Genomic DNA, 22,685 nt, shown 5'->3' with positions numbered 1-22,685 from the left:
ATACGGTCATTTAGTAAGAAAAGTTTGAAGCAGAAAATGAAGTTGTTGCAAGAATTAGATCCTTGCAGAGTGAGAGAAGTGATAGGTTTGCATGGTCATTCACTGGCTTGTCTTTCCAGGAGAGTATGCCAGAGTGTTTTTCATCATTTCAGGATGCTAGCAGTGCATCATAATAAAGTGAGGAAATTAGTTAGAATGTTGTATTATGCTAAGAGTCCAGCAATTATGCTTAAACAATTATGCGCTGCTCTTTTGCATGGTTCTGAAATAGATGTGAAGAATATATGTGAAGAAATTGAGTTTTGTTACTTTGGAAGTAAAGAGGAGAATGTTGAAATTGACCAAGAAGAAGAGAGTAATGTGGAAGATAGTGTACAGGTTTCCAGTACAGATAATTTCCAGAGGGAAATTGCGACGTATGAGGTGAAATCAAGTGAGAGGCCAAATTTCACTTGTGTGTGTTGTCGACGCACTTATTATAAGAATCAGACTAAGTTAGTGGATTTATATGGAAAAAGTGAAAGGGAAAATAATAGTGAATGGAAGGATTTTGCAACATACTTGATGGTAGAAAATTGTTTTGATTTGGGATTGGATCAACGTGTGTGTACTTATTGTTGTAACAAATTAAATCAAAACCAGATGCCTGCTAGAGCAGTTCATAATAATCTGGAATTGGTTGAGATTCCTTCTGAATTGAAGGATTTAAATACTTATGAATCTATTTTGATTCAAAGTATCCATCCCTTTCAGGCTATTGTAAGAATGGAGCCAAAGACAGGGAAATTGCCTCCATCAGATTTACAGAGAGGATTAAAGGGAAGAGTTGTTTATTTGCCTCTAGATTTGAAGAAAAACATTAACACAATTGGAGTAGAAAAAGTGGAAGAGGAACCTCTTGTTATCTTAGTTAATGGGGTTCCGACAAAGAATAAGAAAATATGGCAAGATTTAGTAGATGTTAGGAAAGTCAAAAGGGCAACATTGTATTTGAAAAAATATAATAAATACTATAAAAATATATATGTTGCAGAAGAGGAAGTAAATGAGGAAGAGGATAGCGATTTGTGTGCTGGTCAAATTGAGAAAGTAGAACCCTGTACTAGTGAAGAAATATATGAACATTATAGTGTTCATCCTTTGCATTCCAAGGAAGTCATGGGGAATGCTATTGAGTTGTTTCAAATGAAACAAGCGAAAGGGAGTCCCATTAGTGTTTGGGAGGAAAGTTTGGAAGCTCGGTGTTTCCCACAGCTTTTTCCAACAGGTCAGGGAGGAAGATATGATGAGCGACCTCATCAAATTCCTGCTTCTGAATACCGGACTTTGCGATTGTATGCAGGAGATCCTAGGTTTCGACAATGCATTCCTTATTTGTTTCATCTCCTGTTTGAAAGCGATCTGTCTGGACTGTCATATGCAGTGAACCACATCTTGAAAAGTGGTATACACATGCAAAACATCTCGGCAAGTGACTTTATGGATAAAGTCAATGTCCAAGACAGTATTTTGGATTCTCACCTGATTAATCTCATGGCGTGTCAGCGTGGTACTAATGAGTACTGGTACCGTCGTCATGGTGATTTAAAATGTATGCTGAGGAACTTAGGAACTCCCACATGGTTCCTCACTTTGAGCTGTGCTGAGTATGGCTGGGAAGACTTACTTGAATTTCTACGAGAGGCAAATGCTAACGTAGAAAACATCGAATTCAAGACACCCGGAGAACTGTGCTCTTTGGATCCAGTCAATGTATGTAGGTACTTCAATCATAGATTTGAAGGTATGATGTCTTTCATCATGAATAAGAAGAATCCACCTCTTGGAGAGGTGTTGGATTTCTTCTGGAGGAAGGAGTACCAAGCAAGAGGTGCTCCTCATATACATATGTTGCTGTGGATCAAGGATGCACCTAAATTTGGAACGGATGCAGACGACTCAGTGATGAGTTTCATAGAACAGTATTCTACGTGTGCTGTTCCAAACGCAAAGGAGAAAAAAAGCCTAAGAGAAAAAGTTCTACGTTTCCAAAGCCATCGATGTGGAAAGTACTGTCGTCGTAAATTCCGGAACAAAGACAAGTTCTACACCAAATGTCGTTTCGGCTTTCCACGATCGGTGATTTCTAAAGGAAGAGTGAACAGTTTGATGTCTTCGCTGCGACATAATGTGATGAAGAAATCACCTAAAAACACATACAATTTGAAGAGGAACGAAGAGTCTAAGTACATCAACGACTACAACCCGGTGATTTTGTCCATGTGGAATGCTAACATGGATATACAGTTTGTGGCTGATAACTGTATGGCTGTGGCTCGGTATGTGACATCTTACATCACCAAAAAAGAGAAGACAGAATTGAAGGATATGTGGGAGGACATTTCCCATGAAAAGAGCCTCAGCAAGAAGTTGTACAGTTTCAGTCTGAAGATGTTGTCGCATCGAGAAATCGGAGCTTACGAATGTTCTGACCGGTTGTCTTCAGCAAGTCTCTATGCCAAGTCCAGGAGTATCGTTTGGGCGAGTGTTGGTCTTGCTGCAACGCGTAATCGAGTTCTGAAACCTGTGCGGGAAATTGAGTATTTGGCGGAAAAGGAGCCAAACAGTACCGACATTTTGAAGAGCAACATGTTGGATACATATTATCCAAATCGAAGCAGTCACCTCGAGAATGTTTGTCTGTATGAGGTTCTGCAAAATTACATATTCAAGAGGAACATCAAAGAAGATACTGAGAAAGGAGTGTATGCTGTAATAGGAAGTGAGGGATGTCTGGTCAAGCAAAGAAAATGCCACTTGATAAACCATTGAAAATTGAGTGGCGAATCTCCTGAAAAAAAGGAGTTTTTCTATTTAGCACTTTTGCAACTTTTTAAGCCTTGGCGTGCAGAAGAGGAACTGCTTGGAGATTTCCTTTGTTACGAAGACTCATTCAATGCTGCCAAGGAGACCATAGAATGTCCTGCTTTGCCCAAATATGTAGAAATGTTGAATGTGGAAATTGAGCAGGAAGCAACGATTGCAGCCGAGATTGCCAGAGACAGTTCTCAGGACAGTCAGAGTTCTGCTTCATTGAGTCAGGATCCACTAGGAGGACCTCTTATCGAAAATGAAGCTGCCACTGCTATGAATGAAGTGGAAAGAGCCATGGCACATGCTCAGGAGGATGCGGTTAACTTAGAAGAGTTGGAAAGACAACTCAACGTTGAGCAGAGGAAAATATATGACGAACTTACCATGCAAATTGATCATGGATTAAGTCATGACAAGAAAGAGTGCTCATGTACGTCGTTGAAGCCTGTCCGACTGTACGTGAGTGGAGAAGCGGGAACTGGAAAAAGTTTCCTTATTAAAGCAATTTCATGTTATTTGCAGGAAAGGACAGAGTCATCGCTGTCTTGTGTTGTCACCGCTCCAACTGGACTGGCAGCACATAACATTAAAGGGATTACTTTACATCGTTTACTGATGCTGCCAGTGGAGCATGACAACAAATTAGAATATCACAAGCTATCTGGAGATGCTTGTTTTGAAGTTTCAAGAGTCTTGAGGAAAATGAAACTTCTTATCATTGACGAAGTAAGCATGGTTTCCAATGTCATGCTTGCCTTTGTGCATTTGAGAATGCAAGAAGTTCTCAAAACAGAGTATGATGTGTTATTTGGTGGCAAACACATCATTGTTTTCGGAGATCTTCTGCAGCTGACACCAGTGAAAGGGCAACCTGTGTTCAAAATGCTCACGCATGAAGATACCAGGAAGTGCTTAGGGAGTATTGGCAACGTCAATATATGGTTAAACTTCAATTATGCTGAACTGCATGAAAATATGCGTCAGGCAAAGGATGAAGTTTACAAGACTATTCTACAAGATGTTAGAATTGGAAAAGTGACCGAGCATGGGAAAGAAGCTTTACATGCACGATTACTGACAAATTTATATCCAGACGAAGATGTTGTGCCTGAGAATATTTTTCAGAAAGTTACTGAGAAAAAATCTGGAATATGTTTGATGCCAACTCTTGCAGAATGTGCCAAATTCAACAACAAAATGTTGCATTTAGAAAAGCAAGAGATTGTGAAATTGGAAGCTATTGACAGAATAGAGCATATGGGATCAACAATTATTTTGTCTGAGAATCTGAAAACAAAATTGGATTCATTAGAGAAGAGTATATCTAAAACTGTGGGTTTTGAAAAGACTCTGAATGTGTGCTTGAACTGCCGTATAATTTTAAGAAGGAATTTACATGTTGAAAGAGGTCTGGTAAATGGATCAATGGGTAATGTTGTTGATTTTGTGAAATACAGAAATAGAGATGGAATTGAATTTTTAAAAATTAAATTTGATGGCATTGAGGAAGTACAGCTAATTGCTCGTTGTTCTGCTAGATTTTTGCTTGTAAAAGACTTATATGTTCGTCGTAAGCAGTTTCCTGTTTGCTTGGCATATGCGGTGACAATCCATAAATCGCAAGGTTTAAGTGTAGACTGTGCATTGGTGAATATTGGCAGTTCTGTGTTCAAGGAGGGTATGGCATATGTGGCATTGTCACGAGTTAGGACTTTATCGGGATTGTACTTGATTGAGTGTGATGTCACAAACATTTGTGCGGATCTAGATTGTGTTAAGGAATACAATAGGTTGAGAAGAGAGTATGCGCCACATTTGCCTCAGTATCCTTTGTTTGAGAAACGTGTGGTAGGCCGGAAACGAAGAAATGTGACCAATACTGGGGAGGTTGTAGCAAAAAGACGAAAAGTCGATGAACCTGAAATTATAAGCAGAAACAAAAAGGATTCTGTTGAAGATGTTGTTGGTTTTCAATTTGAAAACAGTTCTGGTGTCAACTGCTATGCTAATGTAGTGATTAATGTTTTGTTTTCTCTACAAAATGTAAAAGAAGAGATTGTGGTCAATTCTGATCAAAGATTTTGCAGTTTGTTAAATTCTATGTTAGAGAAATGTAGCACTGATAGAACAAACATAGAAAGTGTGTCTGAAATTCGAAATCTGTTAGACAGATGTTCAGGCCAAACACAATTCTCTCAAAATAGTCAGCAAGATTGTCAGGAGTTTTTAATGTATATGCTTGATGTATTGTATGCTGAAGGTGTAGATGTAGATCATCTGTTTGGGCTTTCTTATCAATGGCAGCATGACTGCGAGAACTGTAGGGTATCAAGTAGTACTAGTGTAGACTCAGAAAGATTTATATATTTAACTTTGCCAGACAGTAAATCAGTCTCTTTTAATAAGCTAGTAAAAGCAGCTGATCACAATATGGAGTGTAGGCAATGTAAATCTGAAATGATGTCCACATTATTTATACGAACATATGGCCAGTATGTCATTTTAATGTTCCAACGATGTAGGCCTGATGGAACAAAATTGACAACTTTAATTAAAAATTTTGTGGCTTCACAGTTGTCAATATCAGGAAGGACTTTTGTAACTGTAGCAATTATATATCATGATGGTTCTTCAATAACATCAGGACATTATACAGCTTATTTAAAGTGTAGAAATGGCTGGTCATTCTGCAATGATTCTGTTTTAATTTTCAAAAAAAAATTGCCATATGACCTTAAAAACTCTTACCTGGTGTTTTTAAAACCAAAATTTTAGGGAAAGAATCTCGGGATGTGCTCTGAGGAATTTCAAGAAGTTCTCATGGCTCCTACACTATTTGGCCTTGAAGATAAGTGTAGTACAGAGACATAACTTTTTACCATAACACTGGACGTTATTGAGAAATATGTGCACTTTGAATGAGTTCAGAAAAACTATTTCTTTTTATAAGCTAATTGAAGCAGCGAATCAAAACATGGAGTAGAGGGAATGTAAGTCTGCAATGCTGTCTACTGTTTTACATTGCTTTGTGATTAAAAGTGATGTAGAGAATTAAATAATTGTACTAGTCATAAAGGTAGTGTAAGTCTGCTTCATAGTAAGCAGTATCAGTGTGATAGGAAATGTAGAACATGATTGAGCAAGAAGGGGAAGATATTACTAGTCCAGGATTGTGTAAATGATCTTCAACATTTTAATTCTGAAAGTTGTGGAAATGCGAAAAGACGGGATTGGCTAACAAGAAATCCAAGAGTTATACATGGCTCTGACAAGATTTGGCCTTGTGGAATCTTGTGGTAGAGAGCAAGAAGTCATTTATTGTATGTAACATGTTTTTGAAAACGATGGAGGTTTTCTTTCAGAAAGTGGCGGGTTGAAAGTAATAACAGCACAACAGAGTGTAAGCTGTTCATAGGACATCCTTGGCCGTCATGGAAAGTAAGTTAACTTTAAGGAGTTCTGAATTCTGATTTCTAATGTTGTATGGGTTTTTTAAACACAATCATTTTGATTGTGTTTTTTTTTCCCCGCTGTTATATGATGAATACCTTCAAGTCACTGTTTTAGTGAAATTTGATACATTCTGAGAACAGCAAAAATAAACCATTTAACATGTATAATTAATTCTGTTCTGTTTGCATTTATGATGTACATGTAGAACTGTGTAGGAGGCATGGAGAAGGTGAGGCTTCTGTAAGTGTCAAAGTTGTTGCATACAGTGCTCATATTCTACGTAGTCTTTTATATTTCATTACTTTCACTGTTTCTGACTGATCTAAAAATTTTTTTTTAAAAAGAACAGTAAGTATAAGGGAAGGAAACAGACAGTTATGTTAAAAGAAACACAGCTATAGGGAATAAACTAGGGATACTGTTACCCGCAATCCTCTGCTGATGATGTCACTGAGCATGTCATGAATGATGTAATATGTGACATCATCAGCAGTGGATTACGGGTAATAGTATCTCTAGTTTACTCCCTTATAGCTGTCTTTCTTTTAACATGTGTCTGTTTCCTTCCCTTATACTTACTGTTCTTTTTTTAAAAAAAAATTTTTGGGTTCGCTTCCGGTTCGCGTACCGGGGAGCGAACTGGGAAGCGAACTAAGAGAAATAGAGGTTGGCACAGTTGCAAATATTGTACCAATTTTTTAATAACGGGGAGGTAGTTCTGAAAAGAACTTTTTTTTAAATTGTTTTTGTTGTTTTATATTTTTTTTATTATTTTTCTGAACATTTTTTTACTTTTTTTGAATTTTTCTGAACAGTTTTATATTTTTTTTGTTTTTTTTTCGGAGGGGGCAACGAAAACGATTCATTGTAAAGGGCTCAACAGGAGCAAGAAAACAAAAAAAAAGAATTTATTGTTTGGGGAGTTTCGGACAAACATGAGCATGATTGTCAATAGCTCTGTTGATCAGAGTGATGCTACTTTCTGCGTAGCAAATGAATCCACTGCAATGTACGCAGACTTGTTTTACTTCACGAAATCTCGTTTGTATATTTGGCACCATCTCCCTGCCCTCTGGTCCCGTTACTTCCGGTACAACAGATCTTCTGGCCATAATAGGGAGATTATCTAGGTCGTCCTGTTCCTCTTCTTCCTCTTCTTGCTGAATTATAACTTTAGCAGGTGGTCCACTCTTCCTTGGATGTGGTGGAGGTGGTGGGGAAGCACCAGCTGAAGCTAGTAAAGAAGCCATTGCTCACTGGTAACAAAGGGTCTTTCTCTCACAATGATGAAAGTCAGAGTGAGGAAAGAAGGAGGGATTTTCACCATTTGGGAAAAAAAATAGTTCTCAACCAATGAAAAGTGTTCATTTTAGATCATATGACCTAGTCTTACATCATTAGGAAACCGAAAGTGAAATGAACCAATGAAAAGTGTTATTACCAAGTCACATGACCTGCTGTGTGTATGTTACGCGCTTTGCAGGGCCTCCCGGTTTGCTTCCAGAAACCTGTGCTTTGCGACTCGGTAAGCGTACGAGTTCGCTAACGTAGCACGTCATATGACGTATCACGCGACAACGCGAAACGTCATGCGGACGGGAGGCGTCACGATGTTGTTTTCTAACGCGGCAGTTGCGGTAAAGAAACGTTTACCGGCTCGCGGTCTATTTCGCGGCATCAAGGTCAGCTAACGAGAAGCTTCCCGATTCGCGAAGCGGGAACGAAGAAAAAAAAATATTTAAAAAAAAAGTTATTAATAAACATATAAAATATATTTTTGGATTTAAAGAAGAATACATTTTACAGCTACAGATATTAGCTGTTAAAAAACCAATGAAATTCACTGAAAAAACCATAGGTTATAGACCATATATAGTTAGGAATTAGCATTTACAAAACCTTGAAAATTCACTGAAAAAACCATAGGTTATAGACCATATATAGTTAGGAATTAGCATTTAAAAAACCTTATTTTACTCACACAAAACCATTGAAATTCCATATATAGTTAGTTGCACTAACTATATATCGCGCACTCGCAATCCACTGCTGATCATGTCACATATTACATCATTCATGACATGGTCAGTGACATCACTGATGACATCACTGATGACATCTCAAATGACATCACTGATGACATCTCACTTGACATCAATGATCACATCACTGATGATATCATTCATGTGATAATACAATGCATCTCCTCACACTCTAATATAACCTCCGTTACACCCAGTGTTAAATAGAGAGTATCATTTTTGAAACCATTGACACACCAATACTAGTTACTACATACGCACTCACTGATTCCTATGTCTACACACACATTCACTCATACAATCATTCATACATACAATCACTCATCTTTACAACACTATCATATGCACTCATACACCTATACAGACACTCACACTCTGCCACTCATCCATGGAGTTACTCACACACCTAGTCAGTCCTGAAAAGAATCAATCACACTTCCATTTTCTCATCTATACAGTTAAACACAGAACACTTTACATTTTTGAAACATATACTAACACATAGTTACTCTCTTATAGAATCACTGATACAAGTACACATTGATCTGCACAGAGTCACACACCTCCCAGCCAGCCATACACACACTCAGTCTCCCATACAAATACTTGTGCAACAAATCAATAACCCATATAGCTACTTATATAGCTACTGATTAACACGTGCAGCAGCTTGCACAACAACAGACATACTGATGCACACTTTTAGACAGTTTAGTCACTAACCCGTGCATTCAGTAAGACGCATTTAATCACTCACTCATACAGTCAATCACGCACCTACTAAAACCTTTATTCAGACACTTATACATCCACTCATTCTTCAATATGTAAAACATATTTAAACTTTACAGAAACACATAATCACTGGATGTTGTCATCAGTGATGTCATCAGTGATGTCACTGACCATGTCATGAATGATGTAATATGTGACATGATCAGCAGTGGATTGCGGGTGCGCGATATATAGTTAGTGCAACTAACTATATATGGAATTTCAATGGTTTTGTGTGAGTAAAATAAGGTTTTTTAAATGCTAATTCCTAACTATATATGGTCTATAACCTATGGTTTTTTCAGTGAATATATATATATATATATATATATATATATATATATATATATATATATATATATATATATATATATATACCTAAGTAAATAAAGCATTATGGGCCACATGTAGGAAACAATTTTGCATTCTCAAACGATGCAAAACGCATAAATCGGCAATTTGCAAATGAAAAATTGCCTTTCATGATGTATGAAATGCTTTGCATTGGCAATTTTAGGTAATCGCCATTTTTTGCAATTACCTAAAATTGTGAATGCAAATATAGAATCGCAAATTAAGATTCTGTAAGCACATGTTGCAAGCATTTTCTAAATAGAAACTGTGAATTTGGGAAACGCTTTTACCATTGACTTTAAGCCCATTGTAACAATGTGCAAAATGTGAAAAATGCACAAAGATGCACTTTTCAAAGTGCCATGTAGCGCACACATGCCCCCAGGGTATGTGTATGCTTTACATGTGCACATTCGTTTTTTGGGGTGCTTCAGGGGGCCCTAGGCCTACGTACACCCTTGGCTTTGCGTTTGCTAATTTGTGATTACCAATTATGTAACTAGGTAAGCAAAACTATTAGCTAATGCAAAACCATTTGCACCTATGGGCCGGCCCATAGGAACAAATGAAGTAATATTACCTAATAGTAATTTTTTATTTGCTGAATCACTATTAGGCAATATTAAGGAATTGCTCACTCTTTCATGATTCTTTACATACATAGCATTTTGCATTTACCAAATAGCGATTTAAAAAAAATTGATATTTTGATACATATGGCCCTATACGTATTACAATTTGATTGCAAACCTTACAATAGATGAAATGTAAGAGTAGCAAGGGTTGCGAACTGAAACTACTTGTTTGCATTTTAGTATCCCTCACATTGATAAGAAGAGAGACATGGGTCAAGGAGTCCGGATATTTTCTAAGTTTCCACTCTTTTCACGTCCCCTCATTACCTAAAAGGTGGCAGCTGTACAGATGTGGGTAGCACACATTGTCAAACATGTGATATAGACAGAAATCAAATGTCATGTGATCTCAATTATAATGCAATGCATCACATCCATGGATATTTCAGACCTCCAATCATATACATTATAGTACAAATCTACTTAGAAATCTAAATCAAATATCATTTGAATTTTGTTAAGAGGATTAAAAAAGCAAAATGATTTTTGGAGCTCACATAGGGATTCTAGAATGTAAAACATGTGATAGTGCTATTATATTCTCAACGTGGCAACATCACAGTCCACACTTTTGAGCACCACTAATAATATTGCTCAAACGTTCATTTTTAGAGTGTGTGTTTATATAGCATTCCTACACATCTTCATGTTCAGTATTCAAGTAGAAGAACATTGTGCTGAGACGTAACCAATCAATTAATTGAAAAACTGTGCCGTCATTCTTCAAGAGGTGTTAGCTTAATGTGATTGCATTTAATTTGGCTGCCGTTGATGCCTGTAAAGTGACTGAATTGTACGCCTAAATGGATTCATAACATTGCAAAGTTGCAATATTGCTTCCACTGGTGTGTCACAAATCAATTTTTTGTTTGAAGAAACCCTACAGTTATGGGATTCTCTTATTCCTATTTTATCAAAGGGCAACCATTGGAACTGTGCATACAAGTGGAAACCATTTCAGTTGGAAGATGGCAGAATGAAATATTACCTACTAACCAGTCTCATTACTCATGTTAGGTGCAGGCAGAATGGCTCCAAAGGGATCCAAAGACAGAATCTACAGTGGAGAAGAAAATTAATTAGAGATGTTTTTAATATCTTCATGTGGATTTTGTCAGCTTAACATTCTGCTTGTGCTAGCTCTGGCACTTAATACATCTTTTCATTTGGCTGCGATAAATCACTCTGCTCTACGAAGTTAATGTAAAAATTAAAGGAGACGGTTTGTTTTCTTCCATAACATGCTTTTTGTACATAGAGAAACCTAGCAACAAATTGAAAATCTGAAACACCCAAATATCAAGATTGAGCTTGCATTTTTTTGTTTGCATAATTGTATTTGTGTGTTTGACAGGACAACCAGAAGAAGCACTGTAATATTGCTGAGCAACACTCACATATGTTGTTTAAAATGTGATACTTGAGTATGTGCACAATCATTATTAAACACATCTACGCTATTGGCAAGATATCTCATTATATTACATAAACAGAGCAGTGTCTAACCATCAATAAAAAGTCACAGAAAAGTTCTTTCGAAAAATATGCAATACTGAGAGGCAACAACTGAGCTGCAGCTTCTAATGATATTTAATTTTGTACCCACCATGCAGCACTACCGCTAGTAAAATCTAATGAATGAAAAATGGGTATGAAGCAAACCTATGCGGATTTCTTACATGTGTCTAAGATACATAGTTTAGGCATAGTGGTTATTTGTCCAACGATGAATTCGGGGTTACCCATACTATCATGTTATTCAGAAGGTATTTTCCGAAATGTGTTCGTTCTTGCACGCTGTCTTACATTTAGAGGTCACTAATGGAGGGAAATTCAATTGAAACTAGCATACTTACTGCTATTCTGTTTTCTCACAGTTCTGTATATAAAAATAGTACCACATCCTGTGTGGCTGCGCCTCATGTGCTAACCGATATGCCTCAACATACAACGCATAGACATGAATGTTTTGCCATGAAAACGGATGCATTATTACAAAGTGAGTAGCTGTGCTGTTTAGGCAAGAGCTCACCTGCCACACAAAGAAAACTACTATAATTAGAAATGTCTTAAAGCTAAAGATCCAGGAGAGTCCATAGTGTTGTCACATTATGAATTCTCACACAAAATGTCCAGCAAACCACAAAGTTTGACTAAAAAGCAAAACTGATTATTTCTCCGGAAAAATGTTAAATTCCCAAAATAAATCTAAAGACATTTTCAATATAGTGAATGACCTGTGTAACAGCGAAAGAACTGCCCTTTCCCTGGCCCCCACGCAGGAGCTCTGCAACTCACTAAATAATCTTTTTATAGGCAAAATTGTTACTATAAAAAAGAGTATTCAAAGCTTATCCTGTTGGGATCTTATTGAAGCAGACCACCTTGACCCGGCCAATTATAGGCCCATTTCCCTTCTCCCTTTTTTTTCTAAACTCCTTGAGGCTCATGTATCTAGCTGTATGTCCAACTTCATCGAAAACTCTGAATACTTAGAACCAAATCAAGCAGGATTTCGACCATCTCACTCAACAGAAACTGTCATCTTGGCTGTCCAGGACACATTAAGATCTAATGCAGGCCCTGGTGCACCTTGATTTGTCCTCCGCATTCGACACGGTTGACTATAACATTCTGATTAATCGTGTCGAGCAGGCCGGCCTCAGGGGCCCCGCTCTGAACTGGATAGCTTCTTTTATTACAAATCGCACACAGTCAGTGAGATTAGGGACTTTCACAGCCCCCAGGATGTCATCTACCTGTGGGGTGCCTCAAGGTTCGTCACTTTCTCCTTTATTATTTAATTTATATCTCCGCCATTGATATACTCTTTAAAGAACTATAACATTACCATTTCAACTACGCGGATGATCTTCAGTTAATCATTCCCTTAAACACCCCGGACTCATCCGCCGAATGCCTGGCTGTCATGTCACATATACAGAGATGGATGACCCTTAATCATCTTAAAATTAACCCGGGCAAGGCAGAACTGATCTTGCCCGGGGAAAGCGAACTGAGCTGGGGTCTGCATTTTTGGCCAGCCGATATGGGAGTTCCTCCCACAAAGATCCACTCGGTTAAAAGTCTAGGGATCACACTTAACGCAGATCTATCTCTTAAAGGACAGGTGGGAACGGTGGTTTCCTCCAGATTTTTCCAACTTAAAAAGATCATGAAATTAGCCCACCTACTAACACACTCAGCACTTATTCAAGTAGTGATAGCCCTTGTACTCTCCAGCCTAGATTTCTCAAATAGCCTTTATTTGGGCCTTCCAACTGGTCTATTAAAACGTCTTCAGATGGTCCAAAACCAGGCGGCAAGGCTCATCTGGAAACAGCCCAGGTGGCAATCAGCTAGGGCAGGGCTGGGAAAACTCCACTGGCTGCCAGTGGCCCAGCGAATCGCCTTCAAAGCAGGATGTATTACCTTTAGGGCACTACATGACAATGGCCCCATATTTGTCAGGAAGCTGATCACTAAGTATAAACCACAGCGCAATCTATGCTCTACACACCTAACCCTTGCAACTGTCCCCCTATTTAGGAAGAAACGCCAGGGTGGCAGCTGCTTTTACTATCTGGCCCCCACTCTCTGGAATTCCCTCCCGCCACCTATCGGACAGAGCAATGATCTCCTGGCATTTCGAAAGTCTTTAAAAACGTGGCTTTACCAACAGGCTCACGCTTAGAACTATGCCTAGTGTCTCATATAAATAGCGCCATGGAACCCACGGGTGTACGTGCGCTCTAGAAATAGATATTAACATAACATAACATAACAAAATCAAACATTTCCCTCAAACATAAACTTCTGGAATCAGCAGAATCCACAAAATTCCTAATGCTCAGGGGCCAATTTTGATATTGGGTGGAATTGTTTCCGCCCAACACCGTCTCGTAAACGGGGCCATCCGCCTGCTTTAGATGTGGCCGAACACTGTTCGGTCGCATTCCAACATTTCCCTAGAGGCGAATGTGTTACGGCCGTAAACCACCCGCACTACAAGCTCTCATAGGGAAATGGGAGGTGGTGTAAATCCCTGCACCCTGTGGCAGGGATTAACACATCAGCCCCCAACCGGAGGTTGCCCACACAAGGGGGCCCTGTCAGGGGTCCCCAAACACGCTTTGCAACAGGGTTACCACGTCGAAAAGGTTTTCATGGCAACCCTGCCGGAAACTGTGCATTGTAATCCCAAGGTCGGAAAGACTGCCCTTAGAGATTACGGTCCGGCCTCCAACTAGCTGATGGGCTACTTGAGCCTGTCGGAAGCCAGCCGGAATGACCAGCCGGTTTCAATTCCGACCGGCTGATTCATTATCAGCCTGCCAGAATTGAACCTGACGTATGGCAGGGGAAACTCCAACCAGAGGTTGGAGGCATTTCGGCCGCTATTGTATTAGACTTCTCTGTGTTTCCACTCTTCTCTCAATTAAAATGGTACCCCACTTGTGTGGGGTTCAGACACACAAAGAAAAAAGACAATCTCAGCACATATTTCCATGCATACTTGCATCCTTATTTTTTCTTTCAAAACTTTTATGTGGTTGATGAACATATAATATCCATACCACTACTGATGTAATATTGTGGTTGTGAACTGCCCATCAACTGCCTTAAAACCTTTAACGCTATGAACACGGTCAATTTTCACTTTCAAGGTAGCGTCATTGAGTAGGTCTACGAACATTCCCTCTACAGAAGACTCTTGGTTTTGTCCTGCAATAGTTTCCGCCAAGTTACGTATTCGTATGTTGTCTCTTCATGACCTGTTTTCAAGATCTTTGCTTTCAGGTTGGTTGTTTGCAATTGTGCTTGGATGAATCTTATAGACTCCTCCATCCTATGCGTTTGTTGTTCCAACTCCTGTATTTTGGTTTCCAGATCCATAGTTCTTGTACCCACTGAGTCCACATCACTTTGGTGCGACACCAGGTGGCTTTGGTAGTCTGCTTTTAGGGTTTTGAGAGTGGTATTCATTTTGATTTTCAAATTCTCTTGAAGTTCCTTCTTGAAAGACCGTAGTGAGGCGAGGAGCTCCTATTTGGTTAGGGTCATGGTATCCTCTGTGCCAGAGCTGGGTTGCACCTCCGATTGTGCAAAATAACTGTATACTCTATTTTTCTAGGATTTCTTTAGAGGCATATGTGCAGTTGCCCTCTAATCCATTGGTGTTCTGAGTCCCAGAATTGCCAGAGATAATCTGCACTTCACTGGACAATGTTTAGCTACCTGTACCTCTAAAGGCTGGCTCCCCCTGCGTTTCCTCATGAGTACTTGACTGATATTCTTCTAGTCTGATCCAGCCCCGGTGTTTGGCACAGTTGCAATTAGTGGGATGAAGTATTCCCCCAGCTACTCCACGTGTTTGTAATGGCCGGTGACCATGTGTGCCCCCACCTGTTCTGCCGCTGCAGCAAAATTGGGAATTTCCCCTTTTTCTCCCTTTTATAGGGGTTTCAGACACCCAGTGTTCCCCTGTTGGACGCTCCTCCGTCGGTGTGTGTGGTGTTGTATCCCCACCGTGTGGTGCCTTGAGACTGCCCCCCTGGCCAGAGACAGCGCTCCTCTTTGATGTTTCGCTGGCCTTACGAAGAGACTCCGGGTGCCGCTGTGCCCCTGGAAGTGCATAACTCATGTTTGGCAACCCACCTCCGTCACTGACGATAGGGCCGGTCAGACACCAGTTCACCTGGTAGGCTGAGTTCTGCTGGGCAAAGGAACCTGTGTCCTCCTCATCCACCATCTTACGGTCAGGCATTCGCCAGTCTTCTTGCGTTTCGTTGTCTGCAGCGGCCTCCCTTCTTAGTCCCCCTCTGCCTCCAGAGCTTCTATGTTCCTCCCACTTCTGTACCACCTCACCATCGAGGAGCTGCAACCAGAGGTACATTGCTTGGCTCTTTCCACTCCCTGGACACAGCCTTTCCTTCTTTCTTGGTGTGAGGGGGTGCAGTTGCGTCCTCACGGCCCCATGCTTTTATGAGCCCCGGGAGCCAAGGAGTCACACGCCTCGCCCACTGCTCTGTGTGTACTCTGGTTGTCCATTGTGTGGGCACCGGGGCTCCAGGGCCAGTTGCTATAGTGTGCCTATGTGCTTCCAGCCTATTACCCCCGCAGCCTCCAGCTCTGTCGTCGGGCCGAATCCAACGGCATTTGATGTGTAATTGATGCGTTCTGGTTTAGGCTGCAGGGTCACCATTTTGATGCTATCCATGACTCCAGTGATTCTAATAATTCGTTCAATCCCATGTTGACATCAATTTGCTGCAGAGCCCTTGTGGATCACGCCCACTCGGCCATCTTGGTTGACCACGCCCCATCTCCTGGTCTCTGTCAGGGTCCAGTCCATGTCCCTATCATCATCATCATCAGAAGTGGTGCTTGTAGAAGATGCTGCAGTAGAACCCTTCCTTTTCCTTTAGGGAGATCTGGAGGTTTCTAAAAGAGGTGGCTCAACTTCTTGCTTGGAAGGAACATCAACCTCCTCTTCTGCTACAACATCAGACAAATGTACTGTTGCTGGCTGTGGCTACCGTCCCTTTTGCTGGCTTTCCTGAAACAATTTTGTACTACTTTGTGAAAGGGACAAATCCAATTCAACATTACTATTTGTCAGCATCAACATGATTGCGCTGGCTGCCTCACTGACATACATGGTCCTGGGCTTAGGTTGGAGGATTATGGTGTTGATGCAGGAGTGCTGCTCTCCGTTTGTTCGCCGGAGACCAGTGCAACAGGCACACCTTTCCTGAAGAAGGTTGTGGTTAGCATCCCAGTGATGGAAATTTGCTTCTTCTTCTCCACACTATCCACTTTCTTGGCAGCACCTTTCTATGGGGGGATCTTGAAGCTGTCAGTTGAGAGTGGCACTTAGCTTCACAACCAGCTGAATAGATGACTGTGTTGCATAGTCAGTCATGCATCACGTTATACACAGGCCTTCTATCAGGCAGTAATGTCAGTGATGTTTTCTTCTCTTGTGCATGTAAAATCAAAACAAGCAAGAAAAACATCATTGAAACTTGGCATTGTTGCAGTTCAAAATAGTGGTACAAACAAACAATATCATTTAGTGTGGTGACTTAGCACTAATCCCGTCTAACAATCCATTCGTAAAACCACACCAACAAACTTTCATTGTGTGCGGTACACTCAGGAAGGATCAGAAAGAGCAATAATAACAACATACATATGTAACATTTTGCTTTATGAGCAGCACACTGGGATGTGGCACTCACGGGGGTGCAGGCGACAATGGAATAATACTTAGACAATAAATGCTGCTGTGCCATGAACCTATTTTAGTCATGGGGCTGATGTCCAATATTCAGAAAATGGAAAAAAGTAAATTAAAAAAAATTAAATAACAATTTTTAAACTAAAAACAATGTACAAGTTTAAAAAAAATAACATTTAAAAAATAAAATACAAAAATAAAACAAAAAATGTAAATAAAAAATGTTAATACTTAAATATATATATATATATATATAATTGTTTTAATTAATACATTAAAACATTTGAATAACACAAAACTAAAAAAAGTTAACATTGAAACAACTAAAATTCAAAAAATGTAAATACAAAAATTAAAGATAAGTCAAAAAGAAATATCTGCAAGCATATTATTGTATTAAACTGCTATTATTGTCAGACTGCACAAAATGGTTGCCAGCCAGTGCAACATTGTCATTAACAACTAACACTGAGCAAGGAGGCATGGTCACAATTTCAGAAAAGACATGCATGCCTATGGCAAAGGCACATTGACTGGCTACACAAAATGACCTCCAGTCACATGGTCACAACAACAACAACCAGCAAGAATGTATGGCCACAAACAAAGAAGACATGCAGGCCTATAGGTAAAACAGCACATCGGCTGGCTACACAAATGGCTGCCAGCCACGTGGTCAGAGACAGCAACAACAAGCAGGGAGGCATGGTCACAAACAGAGAAGACTTGAAGGCCTATGGCATAAGCACACTGGCTGGCAACCCAAAATGCACATGGTCAGGCAAGCAACAACAAGCAAGGAGGCATGGTCACAAAGAGAGAAGACATGATGGCCTATGGCAAAAGCACACTGGATGGCTACCCAAAATGCACATGGTCACAACAACAACGACCAGCAGAGAGACATGGACACAAACAGAGAAGATACACTGGCTGGCTACACAAAATGACTGTCAGCCACATGGTCACAACAACAAGCAGGAGGCCTGGAAAACAAAGAATTTGCAGGCCTATGGTGAACACTGACTACACAAAATGGCCCCTGGCCGTATGACATAATGAAAAATGATGGCAAATGGTGCCCTATGACAAACACACATACACACCCTGGTTAGACAAAATGGGCTTGGTAACACAGAGAAAACAGCATTAATTCAGCAATGCCAATAATATTATTACAAAAAACACATTTTGTATTTTAATCCAATGCAAAAAGAACAATTGATGGACAGAATGCAGAACTATGTCATACATCACCCTAGCACAGAGATCTGGGCCTAAATCCATCATTTTTGCTCCCATGCCATTCCAGCTTGAACTCAGCATAATGCAAACCAGTCTTGACCCTGTGCACAATGTGTAGTACAAAATGGGTCGCACTCCGACTCCACCCACCAGCAGGTGTGCCCCAGGAGCATCATGGTCGATGCAGTCTTTAGATAGCGAGTGCGCTATATCGAAGAAAAAGTGTGTCGTAGCAAGGTTGCAGCACCAACTCTGGACACCGGTGTTTCGGAATAGTTGTTCCTCGTCAGCAGAGTGTAGGTATTCGGGGTTAGCTGTGCAGGCTGCCAAATGTTCTCAGGTATGTACCTCTCACGGCGCGGGTGCGGGATCCGAGCTCGTCAGCCCAAGCTCGAGGGAGCTTATCAAAGTACAAAATGGGTCGCACTCCGACTCCACCCACCAGCAGGTGTGCCCCAGGAGCATCATGGTCGATGCAGTCTTTAGATAGCGAGTGCGCTATATCGAAGAAAAAGTGTGTCGTAGCAAGGTTGCAGCACCAACTCTGGACACCGGTGTTTCGGAATAGTTGTTCCTCGTCAGCAGAGTGTAGGTATTCGGGGTTAGCTGTGCAGGCTGCCAAATGTTCTCAGGTATGTACCTCTCACGGCGCGGGTGCGGGATCAGAGCTCGTCAGCCCAAGCTCGAGGGAGCTTATCAAAGTACAAAATGGGTCGCACTCCGACTCCACCCACCAGCAGGTGTGCCCCAGGAGCATCATGGTCGATGCAGTCTTTAGATAGCGAGTGCGCTATATCGAAGAAAAAGTGTGTCGTAGCAAGGTTGCAGCACCAACTCTGGACACCGGTGTTTCGGAATAGTTGTTCCTCGTCAGCAGAGTGTAGGTATTCGGGGTTAGCTGTGCAGGCTGCCAAATGTTCTCAGGTATGTACCTCTCACGGCGCGGGTGCGGGATCCGAGCTCGTCAGCCCAAGCTCGAGGGAGCTTATCAAAGTACAAAATGGGTCGCACTCCGACTCCACCCACCAGCAGGTGTGCCCCAGGAGCATCATGGTCGATGCAGTCTTTAGATAGCGAGTGCGCTATATCGAAGAAAAAGTGTGTCGTAGCAAGGTTGCAGCACCAACTCTGGACACCGGTGTTTCGGAATAGTTGTTCCTCGTCAGCAGAGTGTAGGTATTCGGGGTTAGCTGTGCAGGCTGCCAAATGTTCTCAGGTATGTACCTCTCACGGCGCGGGTGCGGGATCCGAGCTCGTCAGCCCAAGCTCAAGGGGGAGTTTATCAAAGTACAAAATGGGTCGCACTCCGACTCCACCCACCAGCAGGTGTGCCCCAGGAGCATCATGGTCGATGCAGTCTTTAGATAGCGAGTGCGCTATATCGAAGAAAAAGTGTGTCGTAGCAAGGTTGCAGCACCAACTCTGGACACCGGTGTTTCGGAATAGTTGTTCCTCGTCAGCAGAGTGTAGGTATTCGGGGTTAGCTGTGCAGGCTGCCAAATGTTCTGAGGTATGTACCTCTCACGGCGCGGGTGCGGGATCCGAGCTCGTCAGCCCAAGCTCGAGGGAGCTTATCAAAGTACAAAATGGGTCGCACTCCGACTCCACCCACCAGCAGGTGTGCCCCAGGAGCATCATGGTCGATGCAGTCTTTAGATAGCGAGTGCGCTATATCGAAGAAAAAGTGTGTCGTAGCAAGGTTGCAGCACCAACTCTGGACACCGGTGTTTCGGAATAGTTGTTCCTCGTCAGCAGAGTGTAGGTATTCGGGGTTAGCTGTGCAGGCTGCCAAATGTTCTCAGGTATGTACCTCTCACGGCGCGGGTGCGGGATCCGAGCTCGTCAGCCCAAGCTCGAGGGAGCTTATCAAAGTACAAAATGGGTCGCACTCCGACTCCACCCACCAGCAGGTGTGCCCCAGGAGCATCATGGTCGATGCAGTCTTTAGATAGCGAGTGCGCTATATCGAAGAAAAAGTGTGTCGTAGCAAGGTTGCAGCACCAACTCTGGACACCGGTGTTTCGGAATAGTTGTACTGTGCACAATGTGAACAGTACAGCTCGAACTGCCAGGCCAGGTCCTTCCTGGACTGTAAACAAGCATCCTAGTACCAGTTTCTGGGTTTCAACCCTCATCAGCTAGGATAGCTTGACTCCAGTGACATGGAGAGCAGGTGACTCACCTCTGGGAATACCCTTCTCACTTGAGGTGACAATTGCAAAAAGAACAATTGATGGACAGAATGCATGGCCTAAATGATGTTTTAATTCAACAGACATAAAAGAAACAGTTGTTTCATGCATCCATGAATAGTACAGGCAGCCGCGGCCTGTGTAGGGAGTTAGGGTGGGGCAGGGAGGCGGGGAGGGGGGGAGCAGGGTGGAGGGTGCTAAAAACAGGCATATGGATAATTGCAGGTAAGTACACAATTTAATTAATAAAACGAATTTCGTAGCGCGCACTGCATCGTAAAATGGTACAGGACCTACTGGCTGGAAGGCAGATTAGGCCACAAAGTGACTTAAATTAATATTGCAAATATATTAAAATATGGGGAGAAACTGCAGGCCACCCACCACAATAAATACAAAAAAAAAAGAATAAAAGTATAAATAAATGCAGGTGCACGCCCCAATCAAACAAACAACCCCCTTAGACACCTGTTTTTCAACGTACTCGTGATATCTCAAAAACATAGTCCTTAAATCCAATAGTATATATGCAGAAGACAATGAGAGTGATCCTTCCAGCTCCACATCCCAAAGAAAAGAGGCCAGGAGATGGACAAAGCACTAAGAGGAGCCTTCTGGACACAAACAGAAAGTTGGAGTCTCTAGGGCACTTCCTTCTAGTTTAAAAAAAAAGTTTACAAAAATGGCTTCACACACAAAAAACACAACTCCAATGGCCAGTATGAGATGAAAATCCAGTCCAAAAGCCTCTCAGCTGCATCCTCAACCAGAAAAGCTGCTTGACTGCTCTGTTTGCAATCACGATCAGCACTATGGATGCTTGATTCGTGCAATTGTGGCCAGAAGCCATGCAAGTGAGTGCAAAGTCTTGCGGGAGCTTTCTAGCAGTGTGAGAAGTGTTGCGCATGCTTGCAAGCGGTCCAAGAGACATAGGGGCCTATTAGGATGGCGGACGCCGTCCGCCACCCCAGAGGTGGAGGGACCGTCCGCAGGGGCAGCGGCGGTCCCTCCGTGCGAATTAGGATGTGACCGCCACACTGGCTTTGTAGCCACCTCAGCGGTGAATCCGCATCCTCCGGGCCGGCGGTGGCTTCCGCCGGCCCGGAGGATGCGGATTCACCGCAATCCTAATCGGCCCCTTAGTGCTCATGGTTGAGAGCCTAAAGAAAATTCAAGAGCGCAAATGGAAAAAAACCTCTGCTTCAAGCCCAAATGGTGAAATTAATGAATTCCTGGTTCCTCCGTGAAGCACGGACTGTCCAAATTCCTCAAAATCCATGAGTGGAGCAGAGTCTACCACCTGGGCTTAGTGTTAAGCCACGCAAAGTGCCTTAGCGGGGCCTTGTAAATAAGGCCTAGAATAGAGGGCCAACGGAGTGTAAAAAGTGGTGACGCTCCATGTTGCTAGGGGGTTGTAAATATGCCCCCAGGATTCTCTGAAGCATTATACTTTAGTGAATATGTCAACACTAATCGGCCACAGTACTGTTTGGTCGACATTCATCACTGAATTTCCTTTTTTCTCCTAATTCACACCAATTATAGAACTATCCAACATCCTTGTAATTCATTGGTTATCCATCTAATAGCATTGTTTTTAATGTTCAGGTACTGGTGATAACCTATTATGCCTGCAGATTATAGAAAGTAGGGTTTCACATCATTTAATGTTCTCAGTGAAACAGAGTGAATTGATGTTAATACTGATCCCAGAAATGTAAGGAAAGAAATCATGTATACTACTTTTTACCCAACTACACCATAAAGTAATAAGGTTACTACAGCAAGTATTAACTCACACAAAAGTATGGGGCATATTACCAAGGGTGGCGATATTGAATTATCACCCCTTTTCGGCCGCTTAGCAACGATAATTCCATCGCCCTATTACCAA

Source organism: Lissotriton helveticus, chromosome 6 (genome assembly GCF_964261635.1).
Source record: "Lissotriton helveticus chromosome 6, aLisHel1.1, whole genome shotgun sequence".
Lineage (NCBI taxonomy): Eukaryota > Metazoa > Chordata > Amphibia > Caudata > Salamandridae > Lissotriton > Lissotriton helveticus.
This window is presented reverse-complemented; position numbering follows the sequence as displayed.